Source organism: Triticum dicoccoides, chromosome 3B, assembly GCF_002162155.2.
Source record: "Triticum dicoccoides isolate Atlit2015 ecotype Zavitan chromosome 3B, WEW_v2.0, whole genome shotgun sequence".
Classification (NCBI taxonomy): domain Eukaryota; kingdom Viridiplantae; phylum Streptophyta; class Magnoliopsida; order Poales; family Poaceae; genus Triticum; species Triticum dicoccoides.
In genome coordinates this window covers 145,006,345-145,020,236 of record NC_041385.1, presented here as the reverse complement: position 1 = coordinate 145,020,236, position 13,892 = coordinate 145,006,345, and positions in this window count along the sequence as shown.

Genomic DNA, 13,892 nt, shown 5'->3' with positions numbered 1-13,892 from the left:
TTATATACACAGGTTGATGCCCGGCCGGTCTACAGAGCCCCGAAGCCGACTCATACAAAGTGTCCGGCTCGATCTCTCCTTACCTAACTTATATTACAAGTTTACATAGTCATGGCGGTTTACCACTATGGGCCCTAATCCACCTTTGGGCTTCGGGCCTCCAAGCTTTATTAGTAAAGCGCCATCTTCTGGGTCTTCATGGGCTTCAGCATAGTTGAGGGTGAACCGGGCCCTCCTGGCCGGTTTACACTCAGTAGTTATATCCCCAACACACGGTGTCAAGAAAATATGGTGGTAGTGTGAGGTGGGCCATGTAATCACTAAGCCTACGTGTTTTCACCGCTCTTGCACTCCTCCGCTGTAAGAATGGAGAAAATTGTAATCTAGTAGTACCTCCTTTCGCCAAAAGCGTGAGACATCCAGCAGTCCTACCACCTCAGTAATAAAGACCAATGATACGTCAAATCACATAGACCTGGCACTAAGTTGGACGGACGAAGAAACCATCACTCTTGCGCTAGTGAGAGGTCGCGTCCGCTCTGCCCGGGCATGAATGCAGCACCAATTCTTTGGAGCGGTGCTGACCGTTTCGGGCGAGAAGCGTGCGCGGGCGATAGAGGGACTTTGGGTGGGCCAGGTTGGTCAGGAGCGGGCGTGGCAGCTGTCCGCCTGTCCCTACCGGACACGCCCAGAAACGAGAGGATGCACAGACTCTTGCGGCTAAAATTGTACACTACACACCATCTCTCTGTAGGAATAGGTCGATCTGTCGCTCTCTCTAACACACAAATGTTGTTAAACAGACACACACACACACACACACACACACACACACACACACACACACACACACACACACGCACGCACGCACACGCACGCACCTTGATCCCGCTGCACCTTCTAACGTGACTTATTACACCTAGACGGAGGGAGTAGTAAGTACGAGATACTATGGCACACTGACTTAGGTCGAATACAAGTGCCCAAAATTATGTGCATGATATAATAAGGATTCACTTAAAATAGTACCTGAGCGAACAGAGGGATCAATTGGACAGTGTTCCCGAGCAGTAGCGAGATGTGTGAGGAAAGATACACCGCTGGCACTTTTAATTTTTCTTATTAATTTGTTTGTTTCACCCTCTGACTAGTGGGACCCAACGTACTACTTGGAGAGAGGTAAGGTGACTAAGGCTGCATTACTTCTGCACCACTATGGATAGTCTTACCACCAAAGCCACATGACATGATTATGATTTAAATCCCAATGACTCCCACACACACACACCAAAAAAGGCATGCTTGTCACATGAATGCAGGAATGTATAAAAGGTTATTTTCCTTCCGTTGAACATAACGGGAGGGTTGTGTAGCTGGTTAGCCTGTTCGCTCAACAAACTTGAGGTCTCGGGTTCGATAACTACACTTGAGCATAATTTGTGCCAGGAGGATTCTTTGACTGGTCAAAAATGGATGGATACGGAGCTATACGATCTCGTAGTGACCGTATAATCACCTCATCACATATAAGCTGTAGCCTCGACGCTTGTTTTCTAGGGTTTTGCACGCTTCACACTCTCTCTCCAGTATATATATACACGCTGGAGCCTTAACGCTTATAGTTGCTCTCTCCACACTCTCTCACCCTCTCCAGATCTAAACAAGACTTCGTTGGCCTCTCTCTTCCCTCACTACTGCTCAAAGAGCCGGCATGATCCGTCCGCCGGGAAGGAAGGAGGCTTAACGCTGTTGCCGTCAGCGAGGGAGGGAATCTACTACCGGCACAGTTGTTCACTTTCACCCAGCGGCGGCGCGGGAGGGCCTCCGACCCCTTCTTCCCCGTTGTCCCGTCGACCAACGAACCACACCCCAAGAACCTTAAGGTATAATTTACTTATTCCACATGCATTGCTCTAGCTGCATGTATACCATGAATCTATGACGTGGTTCAAAGAGGAAAGCAGTGGGGGAAAGTAGTGAGAAAAGTTGTATAGCATGAATCTAGGACGTGGTTCAAAGAGGAAAGAAAGGGGGAAAGTTTTATAGCATGAATCTAGGACATGGTTCAAAGAGGAAAGGAATGGGGGAAAGTAGTGGGGAAAGTTGTATCGCATAAATCTAGGACGTGGTTCAAAGAGGGAAGGAAGGGGCGAAAGTACTAGTACAGACTGGCTATCCAGCACCTACATTGGTCAAAAAGGGAAAAGAATGACAAACGCAGTTCGCACATCTGTAACGAACTGATCTTTTGTTTTGGGGGACAAGGCTATAGAGTTTGAGCAGGACTAGATTTGCTACGCTCACATAGGGAAAGGTGTCTAAAGATAACAAAACTGGGACCAACACAAATATGCTCCTTGGTTGTTTGTTCTTTGTTGCAACAGACTATGCATGACCATAGTACATCGGTAGATGCACATGGTGTTGGTGCATCCACTGTCCCGTGCAACTCTTTAGCTGTTGTTAATCTATGGCCCTGTTTGTGTTTGGTTAAAAACTCCCTAGTCCCTACCTGCTTGGTTTCAGGGACTAAACATGGACTAGAGATTATTAAATGACATGCTAAAAGACCATGTTACCCCTAGTAATGAACTAATAGAGACAAGGTGCAATGCCTGGAAGGGGAAACTGTTGGAAAAAGACCCAAAAAGACTCCCTCGAGGTCTTCTTTCTTTAGTACCAAATGCCCAGTTTTAGTCCCTAAAAGACTCTCCTGTTTGGTTTAGATGGGACTGACATGGAGTTTTTTTAGTCCCTACACCAAAATGTCCCTGTAAACAAACACCCTCTAATAATGTCGTTGGAAAATTGATGCAATGCCACAGTTAAAAGCAAATTACATGTTTAACAAATTTTATTGTTAATATAATCTCTATGTTAATATTAATCAATGCCACCATTTGAGAAATGCTACTGCCTTGCTTTCTTTCCCATTTAGATAAGGTAGATGCTTCTTTTTGTTGGCTTTTGTGTCATCCATCGTTATTGACCACTAGTTGTTTCCTTTGCACCTCTGTGTAAACGGGGTTATCTACTTGACCTCGTTGCCATTGTGACCTTTTGTTGCACTGCACAAAACACTTTTATTTTAAGAGTGTTTTGTGCAGTTCAACCAAAAGGTTACACCGACAATGTTGCTTGATTGCTTGATCTTTGTGGAATTGCACAAGAGGAGATCTTACTTCCTATCCGTGTTGGCAAATTTGGTTCAGATCTTCTTCTTGTGAGTTGTTTGAATTCTGCATCATGAGAGGTCAGTACTAGCCTTCTTTCACATGATTCTGCAATGTGCTTTCATATGTTGTGCTACTTGTACAGTAATGTTGCTTGATTTTAGTGAACTACACAAATGGAGACAAGACTTCCAATCTGTATGTGCACCATAATATCCCATTGAGGTAAGATAAAGATATTTCACAACTATTGGCCTGTATTTTTCCACTTTCATCAGAAAATTAATGTCATTGTTTAGTGCTAATCTTACATTGAAGGCGAAGCTTGTCTGTTATTGAACCAAGTGATGAAGGGGAAGAACAAGCGGAAGAAAAACAAAAATCATCTCCTGGTGCTGTAATGAAGCACTGGAACTGTGATGACACAAGTAATGATATAGCTTTGCATCTTAATTTATTGCTATGGCTGGAATGAGCAATTGTTTTGCCACTGATTTGATGCCACTCTTAATGTAATACGTAATTATCTCTACTTGTTCAAACAGGGATCTTCTTTGAAGATACCATATATTTTAGTGGAACTGCACAAGAAGATGTTGGAAACATTAAACTAATTGAGGAGTATATAGTAAGCATGGCCACCACAGTAGATAGCAACAGATGGTTCCGGAGAAGTGCTTCATCTGTATGCTCTACACAATAAGCCTCCTGACAAAGGTTGGTACTCGCCCGCTGATTTCATCCATATGATTGAGCTTTGTCATCTCTATTGGTGTTGTGCTACTGTTTAGATACTGTCATGAAAAAGTGGTATTGTCCTTGAGAAGTGCTTCATCTGTGTTGTTTTAAATATTTCCTTTCCTTTTTTTCGAGCAAACAGGGATGCTAGCATTTAGTTGTCCTCTTGTCTTTGCACAACAGGATCATCTTCCTCTTAAGAAGAATATGGAGTACGTGAAGTGACTAGTTCCGATTAAGCCAGGATGAAGAAGCCCTGTCTATCTTCTCATCAGAAGGAGTAGTTGAATGATGATTACATTACTCCCCACAAGACCTAACTAACTTCAGCTTAGAAGGACTGACAAATCTCCATTTTTTTGCTATGATGCACGAGTATAATGTTGTTCTAGGATTCTTTCTGGTAAGTTCCAGTTTTCTAAAAGTGTGCTCTACATGGACCATGTAGGTGCCTGTTTAGACTGTCAATTCATAGTACAATTTGCTTTATACTAATCACTTTTTTGCATTTGTGCAAACAGGGGTGCTCAGCTTGATTTCAATGGGAACTGCAAAAAATGTTCATGAATACATAGAATCATTCATTTCCACCACAAGAAAGGAGGTTCCGATAAGTTCAAGGCGTTGCAACATATAAGGGCGAAATCATACAAGCTACGCGCGAATTTGGTTGGTTTTGGTGGAACTGCACAAAAAGAACAACTGATTTATTTAGCACGAGGTGCCATGTCAATGTCCGAACTTATGGAAAATCCTGCCCATTCCACAATCATAGGCATTTGATATTTTGGAATGGGACAACCTTGTCAAATTTTTCTCATTGATTTTAGCAAGAAGACATGCGTTTGATATTATCGAATGGGACACCCTTTGCTGTCAGCAGCGTCGACCAATCTTTTCTTTATTCTTTAGTTGTGAAGTAAATATTGCCTCTGACATGTGAGTCGCTGAGATGCATAATCATCGATTGTTTTGAATGTTCTCTATGAATTGCTAGCCCTGTGTGTTTGATTGCAATGTACAGAAACGCTAAAAAGCTGCTCAAACTCTTTGTACTCCTTCTATTCCTTTTTACTTCGCACATTGTGAAAGTGCATACTTTTTTCTATAAGATTGGTCAAAGTAGAGATACTTTGACTGCAGACAAAACTTGTATGCAGACTAGAAAGGACCGAAGGGAGTACATGTGAAACTGTTGCAAACGAGGTGATCACCCTGGGAATAATGCTAGTACGTATTGTTTTGCATGTTCATCCAATGCTAGTGATACAGGAATTCGAACTAATCAAAATAAATTCATTCATACATGGTCGAATTTCATATAAACATGCCGGAGTTCATTACATTTCATTTTTTTTGAAACAAGATTTCGTTACATTTCATACATTCTGCAACTAAAAACGGGTGTGCTGGAGGTATAATTAATTAACCAAAGCTACCCACCTGTGTCCCGCTGAGCCGAACAGAAGCTTCAGTGACTTAACTGCAGGTGCAGTTGCGTAACTGACATGTGGCCTGTTGGGCCCACGTGTCAGCTAGCCAACTGCACAAGCAGTAAAGTAGAATCAGCATTCTTCTCCAACACAGCTCTCCGACTCAACGTCGCCGCCAAGAAGCTAACCGGCCGTCAATGGTCAACCCGCCTAGCTTGTCTTCAACTGAAGGGTATAAGCGGTGGCCATACTTGGACCCGAGCGGCGGCGACCTACCGTGTTCTACTCTTCCTCGTTTTCTGTGTGCCGCGGCCTCGTTGGTAGCGGGGCAGGGCCTCGGCGGAGCGGGCGATGTCCTCTATCTCGTTGCCAGCGGGCGGCGCCTCGGCGAAGAGGTGAAAATCCTCCCCCTCATTGCCAGCAGGGTGGGGCCTCGGCTGAGCTAGCGATGTCCTCTGCCTCGCTGTTGGCGGGGCGAGGCCTTGGTGGAGCCGGCGGTGTCCTCTGCCTTGTTGTTGGCGCCGTGGGGCCTCATCGGAGCAGGGCCTCGTCGATGCCAGCGGAGCGGGCACTCGTCGGAGCCGGCATTGTCCTCTGCCTCGTCCTCGGTCTTGCCAAACAGCGCCTCGCCCGCATCATCGCCCTCTTTGTAGGTGGCCGCAGACTCCGCCACCCGCATGCGGTACCGCCAGCGCTCGAGGCGGCCCTCACAGGCGGAGCGGTACGAGTCGAGCAGTGCCTCCTGCTCCGCCCACTCCGCGATGATCTACTCCTCCGCCTGCATGTGCTCCTGGAGAATATGGTGGTTGTAGGCGGCGGCGGCCTGCGCCTCCCGGAACTGCTCCTCACGCATCTGACTCACCGTGTCCATATATTGGGCATGGGCCCCGCCGATGGTCAGGATGCAGGGCACCAGCGAGGATGGCGCAGAGGAGGGGGTTGGCACCGGATCATCGACTACCATGTTCTCCATTGGGACGTTGTCGTCCTCCGGTTGCCTGCCGGCCAGTCGGTCGGCAGCAATGGCTGCATCTCCTTGTGGTCCGTCGTCCGCCCGTCCTGAAGAGCACTGGAGCACGAGGAAGCCACGGTGGGCAGTAGTGGTGTGGATAGGAGAAAGGGAATGAATGCGGATGACAGCGGCTATGGCCGGCGCAACAGTTTATATAGCAATGGTGGGCGGGAGAGGGACGGACGTGTGGCGCTGGAGTAGACGCCTCGGCAACCACGTATCATTAATGTGGGCGGCAGATGGACGGACGGATGGCACTTGTGTCGTTTGAAGGTGGAGCAATCGCTTGCACCAAGAAGTAGGGCGGGTGGCGCTGACTGTTTCGGGCGGAAAGCACGTGCGGGCGAGGAGATGACTTTACTTGGAGAGGATGACAATGAGGACCCACCAGGGCCATAGCCTCACGGACGCAAGTGCCTCCTTATTAAATATATATATAACTATATTTTTTTTGCTTCCTCCTGGTTTCCTGACATCACGGTCCCACACCATTGTCAACCTATGTAGTCAATAAAAAAGAGAATCGCACAAGAAGCGGCCGATAGCTGGGACCAAGCAACTCGAGCAGTATTTGTGTTTTTGAGGTGTGAGCACTGCAGAGTTTTTTGATGTTTAGCCCAGATATTGATTTTTCTCCTCTGAACAACAGCGAAAACATCGCTGCAAGTATTAACTGGGCAGGCTGTGGCCCGTCTAGCCCAGGCCAGATGAGATATTAATTTTTTCAAGCTGAAAATGGCTAGCCCAGCTATACTTTTTTTAGGAATACCCAGGCAAGGTCAAGTTGTTATTCTCCGCCCCGCTGGGCTGCAAATTTTTCCTAGGAGGGATGCATTAGGCTTAACAAGAAAATGGGCTTTAAGAAATAATAAATGGGATGTAATTATAAAAACTGAGCAGTAACTTTTAAAAAATGCACCAAACACGTAATTACTATAAAATATTATTTTGTATATTGAAACTTTTAATTTCATTAATTGTTGCGAGCGCAATGTTTTATTGGATTTTTATGTAATATAAATTTATATTGAAATTGTATTTAATCTGACTAAAAATTTCGGGATAAAAATATTTCGGATCCCATCAAAATGTGGGAAATTTTATTCAATTCTGTTTTGAACGGTTGGTTGAAATGGGTTGTACTTTTAACAAACTGTAAATGGGTTGTAGTAAATTCCATTAGAATTAAAAAATGGGCTGCACATTCTTACAAATCTCAAATGGGCTATAAGTTCTCTGCCACACACTTGTGGCCTTACTAAGTTGACGCCTCCCCTAAACAAAGAGAGTTGACGCGTATGCAAGGCTTTGTCAACTTATAGTCAACACATGGTTCTAGCAGCAGTGGCCGTTGGATGTCCATCCAACGGCTGCCGTGCTTCTTCTTCAATCTCGGATATTCTAGCTTCACCCACCCAAAAAATGATTCCTCCCCCTGACATCTAGGGCACACCATTTCGGAAGCTGACCTGTGGGCCTACTAAGTTGACGCGTACGAAGGGATTTGTCAACTTAGTCAATATAAACTGATGAGGACATGACTACCTTGGATATGACAAAAAATATTGCATATATGCATATTTGTCAGGTGATTTCTAGTGCAAACTATTCAATAATCTATTTATGTTGTCCAAAACAAAAATACTTCACACACTTTTGTGTTTTGTCTAATTGCAGGTGTATGGGACATTTGTACAATCCACATATGAAGATAAGGAAGAAAGAGATGTTTATTTGTTGTCCAAAAAGTTCTCTCACGTCACTTTTGGCCCAAGAGAAGATAGAGTTCAAGCCTCTCACGTTCTGGATTCAGATTCGGACTGCACAGACACACCTGACTCAAAACAGACACAAGTTTTTCATACGGACTCCGAATTGGGTGATTCTTTTTTTGTTGGAAACTAGATTTCGTGCACTTTCCAACCCAATTGGAATCACCTTAAAATTCGTCCGGAGCGTTGAGTTGTGGACGAAACAATCTGATGCTGCAGCAGAATCCGAGTCAAACTACAAGTCCAAAGGTGTTACATCACCTCCACTTGGGCCCATTGGCCTTGTACGACCTAGATTTAGTTTTAGGCTGCCTTGGGACGTCCTCCCACCTCCTTGGCCGCCACCCCTTGCTCCTATATAAGTAGATCCACAAAACAAAAGTTAGATCTATTCATCCTTTGTCCTAGCCAGACTGAGCCTTTGCAATTTTCTTTTCATTGTTTGCATTATTGAATTATCGGTTGCATCGCTGTGTCGAGTTGCTGGTCTTAGTGTCTAGTTCCTTTAGAGTTTCGAGTTCTGTTCACATTAGTCACGCAGCCGCTGCATCATTATCCCATCCGCTGTCCACCATCCCATCCACCAATTTCCACCATGTGCTACGCACTATTTATTGTCATAATCATAGTTGAGGTCACTCACATCTTCGCCTGATCGAATCTGCATCTTATCTAGTTTGTCTTGGAAAGAGGGAGAAAAAGAAGATAAAGAAAAAAAAGAGAAAAAAGGAAAGAAAAAAAAGAAAAAGAGGGAGAAGAAAAAGAAAAAAAAGGCGTGAGAAAAAAAAGAGAGAAGAAAAAAAAATTGGATCTATCTAGAATCAATCTCGTACCTGAATTCGGATTGGAATCTGTTTTGCGCACTGTTCAGTAAAACAGGTGTATCTTCCTCATACGAAGTCCGTTTTGGCTCCGTGAGTACTCAAATTGAAGATAGCGACGAGCCGCATCTAAATAGTTGCAGAAGCTAGTTCTATATTTGACACCTCCAAATCGGCTTCTAAATAGGTCTTTTTGCCCTCCGAAGTTCGTGAACACAACTTGTTCCAATTTTTCAGGCCAGTTTTAGAATTCTTTGACTCCTCATATCAACTCAGAATTGAGTGATTCTTTTTGCATTGGAAAGCTTGAGTTAGTAGCATTCTTTGAAAGAATTTATCAGAAAATTGTCTCAAACTTTTCAAGAGGAAAGTTGGAGAGAGAGTTGTTGTATATCCTGCTTGGCAGTTGTTTTTCATCATTATCTTCACTGCCGTTGTGATCTTCACTTATATCTTGCTATCAAGAGCTACTTAGTATCCTTCATTGATGCTAGTTGTGCTACGCCGTGACCTTATTAGTGTTCTAGGCTCGCGTCTCTAGTCCGGTCTAGCCTAAGACCAGCACAGTACCGTCGTTGAGCGTTTATTCAACATTGCATCTTTGAATTGATTATTGCTAATCTTTTGCTACCATATATAGCCAACCCAGCTCCACATATTTCTACACCGTGTATACGTACGCTCCCCTGGCAATCGCTTTACTCAATATTCGGAGTTACTTGACACCGCTGGTTGCCGATCACCGCCTGCTGCATGGTAAGAACTTGTAAGACATTGATATTTGCTTTACTGTGAGCGTTTTACCACCACATCCTAGTAGTTATAGGAACATTATTTTTGGGTTTTGTTTCTTGTTCTACTAATCATGACAGGATCCAGAGTCAATTCATGGGCTTTGTCGATCGCGGGAGACGTGCCACCACCTTTGCAAATACCACAACCGTCACGAGATGTGCACAAACATCCAAATGCACATGATCAGGTTAATGTATCTATACCACCATTTAATGGCCGTTTTAAACCTGCTTTATATATTGAATGGGAGTTCGACATAAAAAATATATTTGCTTCCCATAATTTCAATGAACATAAAAAGGTTAAGGTTGCGGTTGGTTCTTTCACTGGTTATGCTTTGGTTTGGTGGAGTGAATATTGTCGGTTACACCCTGATTATATACCTACTACTTGGAATGATTTGAAACTTGCCATGCGACATACTTTCGTCCCTGCTTATTATACTCGTGACATGATTAAGAAGTTGCAACACTTAAAACAAGGTAGTGAAACTGTAACAAAATATTATGATGATTTACAAACTACCTTGTTGCATTCCTCTTTAGAAGAAAGTGAAGATGATTTTATGGATAGATTTTGGGGAGGATTAAACCGTGATATTCAAGAGATACTAATTCATGAAGAGTGTTATCCTATGGACCATTTGTTTCATCTTGCTTGCAAAGCTGAACAGGAAATAAAACGACGTGTTGGCCACGAGGAGAACAAGCGCACGGTGCACATTCCAAGAGTTCATATGATTGTTCCTTCAACTACTAGGCATACTATGACAACCACATCCGTTGTTGTCAGGACTACATCACCTCCACCATGTGACACATCGCCCCCGAGAGTGGCTACATCATCTGAGTTGATCATAAGAGGTAATGACAAAGGTACTGATCTTCCATCTCTACGTAAGAATGATGAATGCCTTGTCAATTTGAATGCACCATCTGATGAGCAACACACTACTTTGATCACACCACCTATTTTAGAGGACTACGTTGATAATTTGACTTTGCCATGTGATCAAACAACTGAAATACCAACAATTTTGAGTGCACCCATTGAATTAACTATTGATGCAAAAGAACCAATGTTTAATCATTTTGATATGACCTCTAATCTTGGTGATGATTCTATGTTGAATGACTTATTGCATGTTTGCTTATTTAAGCATGTTGTAGCATATAAATTTGATGCAAGTAAGGTTTATTCACCAATGTTGGGATGGTTTAATGATGAACATTGTCAATCTTTTGAAATGAATAAGAGCTTCACTTATATGTGCAAACTGAGTTGCAATATTTTCATGCCTTCTACTTCTTGTGCTAATTTTTTGGCTTTAGATTTTATGAACTATGCAAGTTACTCATCTATTCATGTGTCATATATGCAAAAATCAAGGGAAGTAAAAATGGATGACATATACATATACAACATGTACACCTTGTCTCTTTTGTTAGCCACATTTCAGATTAAGCAACGCCGAGGACGGCTTTATTTTCAAGAAGGGGAGGATGATGAGGACATGACTACCTTGGATATGACAAAAAATATTGCATATATGCATATTTGTCAGGTGATTTCTAGTGCAAACTATTCAATAATCTATTTATGTTATCCAGAACAAAAATACTTCACACACTTTTGTGTTTTGTCTAATTGCAGGTGTATGGGACATTTGTATAATCCACATATGAAGATAAGGAAGAAAGAGATGTTTATTTGCTGTCCAAAAAGTTCTCTCACGTCACTTTTGGCCCAAGAGATGATAGAGTCCAAGTCTCTCTCGTTCTGGATTCAGATTCGGACTGCACAGACACACCTGACTCAAAATGCACACAAGTTTTTCATACGGACTCCGAATTGGGTGATTCTTTTTTTGTTGGAAACTAGATTTCGTGCACTTTCCAACCCAATTGGAATCACCTTCAAATTCGTCCGGAGCGTTGAGTTGTGGACGAAACAATCTGATGCTGCAGCAGAATCCGAGTCAAACTACAAGTCCAAAGGTGTTACATCACCTCCACTTGGGCCCATTGGCCTTGTACGACCTAGATTTAGTTTTAGGCTGCCTTGGGACGTCCTCTCACCTCCTTGGCCGCCACCCCTTGCTCCTATATAAGTAGATTCATCTAGTAGCTTTTCCTTGGGATTTGTTTAGTTAAAAGTTAGCCATTGCAACTTCGTGTACTTCGTTTGTGTCCAACGACCAGACCAAGACCGCTTACAGATCCCCACCATTATCAATACCTCATATATATTTGCAATATTCAGATTGCTTTATCATATTCTTGCTCGTTCTTCGATTGCTTGCAGGAATAGACCTTCGTGGTCAGGCTGACCGTGCTTCCGGCATCGTCAGTAACCTCAGGAGATTGGTTTAGCGATTGCTAAGGCGCAACGTCGTGCACGTTTGTAGTCGGATCGTCAAAGTTGTCTCCACCAAATCGATAGTTATCATCTCATCGAAAGATCGGGACACCTCGCCTCTATCATAAACGATTCTAGCTGCAGTGTCCATCCGACGGCCATTGTGCTTCTTCAACCTCTAGTCTTCTAGCTCCAGCCGTCCAAAGCAGCGCCGGTCGTGTCGCCTGCTCCTGCCTCCCGTGGCCGGCTGTGCTGCCGTGGAGGCCTCACCGCCCCCTGCTACTCCCACCGCTGGCCAAGCCATCCCTCCACTCACCTACACCCCCTGTTATTCTGCGGCGACGGCAGCCTTATACCGCAGCCGAACCAGTGAACCCTCGTACTCCTCTCCACGTGGGCATCCACTGCCGCGTCTTCCCCGGCTCCATGTTGTCCCCTTCTTAGGCCTCGCCGTCGTCCACCGCCGTGGTGCTCTCGGTGCGGCGTGGTCAACATGGTCAAGGAACGACTTCCATCGAACGTGGACTATACGTGGAGAGGCTGACAGCTGGGTCCATGGCCGCAGCAAGGTAGTGCCTCCTTATTATGCGAAAAATAATGATTCCTCCACCTGGCAGCTGGGACCCACCGGACGGGCCACTGTATTTCGTGAAAAAACGTTTCCCCCTGACTATTGGGACCCACCAGCTACATCTTCACACGCAAGGAAGTGCGTCCGAAAAAAAATGATTCGCCCCCTGACTGCTGGGACCCACCAACTACATCTTCGTATGCAAGGAAGTGCCTGACAATCGGGACCCACCTAGTCGAAGCGTACGTAGCATTGTCATTCTGGTCGCGAACGTGTACGTACATACTGGTCGATGTAGAGACGCGCACGTGTCGTAGTAGAGGCGCGCACGTAGCATGTACACGTAAGTAGAATGGCCTGCATGCAAGAAAGAAAATACGGCCACGTACGTACATACGGGCGAGGTCTCGAACGCCTACTCGCGCATACGGACGGCCAGGGCTCGTGTACATGGCTGGGTCAGAACGGAGAAACTGCGTCGTCGTCGTGTTCATGGGGAGGCAACGGAATGCGTCATGTTCATGGGGAGGCAACGGAATGCGTCGTGTTCATCGGGAGGAAACAGAACGCGTGGGACCCAACTGGCTTGGACGGAATAGGCGATGGAAACGAGGCCTAGCGTACCACAGAACGGAGGAAACGACCTTGTGTTCGACCGGCCATGTTTGAAACGGGATCCTGCTCATCGGGAGGGGTCTAGCGTACCGCAAAACGGAGGAAATGGACTTGTGTTGGACCTCCTATGGTCGAAACGGGGTCCCGTTGATCGGGAAGGGTGTGGCATACATCAAAACGGATGAAACAGACTTCTGTTGGAGCGCTACGGTCGAAGCGGGGTTCCTGTTCATCGGGAGGGGTGTGGCGTACCGCAAAACCGGACTCCACGGGATACTGTCCATCTCCACCCTCGACCTCCTCTAGCCTCCACGGGCTACTGTTCATCCATCATCGACCTCCTCCAGCCTCCACGGGCTCCTGTTCATCCACGGGCTCCTGTTCATCTAGCCTCCACCATGCGCTACCCCACCGGCTACTGTTCAACCACCCCTCTGCACGGGCTACTGTTCATCCACCCCTCCACCGTCTACTGTTCATCCAACCCTCCACGGGGTTGTCATGTTCATCCAGCCCTCCACGGGGTCCTGTTCATCCAGCCCCAACCGGCTCGATCGATCGGGGTCTTGTTCATCCAGAGGCAACACCACGGGGTCCTGTTCAT